The sequence below is a fragment of the Gavialis gangeticus genome, unplaced genomic scaffold (assembly GCF_001723915.1).
Source record: "Gavialis gangeticus isolate Ggan-Ray unplaced genomic scaffold, GavGan_comp1, whole genome shotgun sequence".
NCBI lineage: Eukaryota > Metazoa > Chordata > Crocodylia > Gavialidae > Gavialis > Gavialis gangeticus.
Genome location: NW_017728994.1, coordinates 46,524,272 through 46,525,834, shown reverse-complemented (window position 1 = coordinate 46,525,834; position 1,563 = coordinate 46,524,272). Strand labels below are relative to the sequence as shown.

Sequence of the window (1,563 nt, the reverse complement as noted above, 5' to 3'; positions counted from 1 at the left end):
GTGGGGAGTAATAGCGTTTCCGTGTCCGGAGGGGAGTTGGCAAGACAACGGGAAAGTTTATTAAGGGGAAGAGATTGAATTCCACCAAGCTTAATTGAAACTGCCGGCGCAAGGCAGGGGCGGTGGGGGGGGAGCGGAGGGTCCTGCCAGAGCCATCCAACACCCACCCCCGGCACACTTTAGAGAAGCTAATTGGGAATCCAACAAGCTGGGCCTGTTGCATTGTTTCCCCTCCATCTCCTCCGCAGATCCTAGCCGACGCGGGAGCCTCGGCCTTTCCGGCGTCAGAGCAACCAGCATCCTGGGCTGCATCGGCAGGAGCGGTGCCAGCAGATCGAGGGCAGCGATTCTCCCCTCTATTCGGCACCGGGGAGGCCACATCTGGAGTCCTGTGTCCAGTTGTGCGCCCCCCCCAGTGCAGAAAGGATGTGGACACACTGGAGAGAGTCCAGTGGAGGGCAATGAAAATGGTTGTGGGGCTGGGGGACAGGACTGGTGAGGAGAGGCTGGGGGAACTGGGCTGATTGAGTCTGGAGAAGACCGAGGGGGATTGAATAGCAGCCTTCACCTCCCTGCCGGGGGCTGCAAAGAGGATGGAGCTGGGCTGGTTTCAGTGGGGGCAGATACAGAACAAGGAGCAATGGGCTCAGGCTGCAGCAAGGGGAGTTGAGGTTGGATATTAGGAAAAACTTTCTCACGAGGAGCACTGGAACAGGTTACCCAGAGAGGTGGTGACGTCTCCATCTTTCAGACCCAGGTAGACAAAGCCTTGTCTGGGATGATGTGGTAGGGGCTGGTCCTGCTTTGAGCAGGGGGTTGCACTAGATGTGACCTCCTGAGGTCCCTTCCAGCCTCCTTGTCTGAGAGTCTATGACAGCTTCAGGGCTGCGGGAGGTCACAGCTCTCCCCCCGCTGCCCCAGGCAGGCCCACATCAGCCAAAAGGCAGAGCAGCATCGCACCTTATAGACCAGTGCTTCTCCATCAGGGTGCCGCGGGGTGCCTTGAGATCCTTTCAGGGGTGCCACGCCACACTGGCACTGTGGGGGACATGAACGAGATCCACGAGATCAACCCAGGGATGTCAAGCGGGGATCCAGAGTGGCAAAGCCATTCTTCTCTGTTGTGGTCCTTGGAGTTTGTAGCAACAGGAGAGTGGCTCTAGGATGTTTCTGTAGTCAAAAAACAGTGAACATTAAGAGCTGGCATCTTCCAAGGGGGTCTGGAGTCTAATGAGGGGGTCTGGAGTCACTGAATCATGAAGAAGTCAGGCTGGAAGGGACTTGCAGGGGTCACATCTAGTCTGACACCTGCCTAAGGCATGATCAGCCCTGTCCAAACCAGCCCACACTAAATTTTGCATAAGACTGTCATTGACCCTGACACACTCACCTGCCACAGGTAAAGCAGAGGACCATGCTTCTAGGAAATGTTATCATGATGGGATCAAGGGAACCCGGGTAGAGATTGCATCCCCTGCTACAGAGGAAGGAAAAACTCCTCCAGGTCTGTGCCAATCTGATCGGGGGGGAAAATCCCTTCTTGCCCCCAGTGATCATCGGTCT

At 56.2% G+C, this 1,563-nt stretch overlaps 1 long non-coding RNA gene across 1 annotated transcript in view; it reads left to right on the top strand.

Moving 5' to 3' along the window:
* The first annotated feature begins 1,207 nt into the window (after positions 1 to 1,207).
* Positions 1,208 to 1,563, top strand: part of LOC109287553 — a 5,919-nt gene continuing 5,563 nt past the window's right edge. Inside the window, exon 1 of the long non-coding RNA XR_002094891.1 lies at positions 1,208 to 1,238. This is a non-coding gene — a long non-coding RNA (uncharacterized LOC109287553). The remainder of the gene's footprint in view (positions 1,239 to 1,563) is intronic.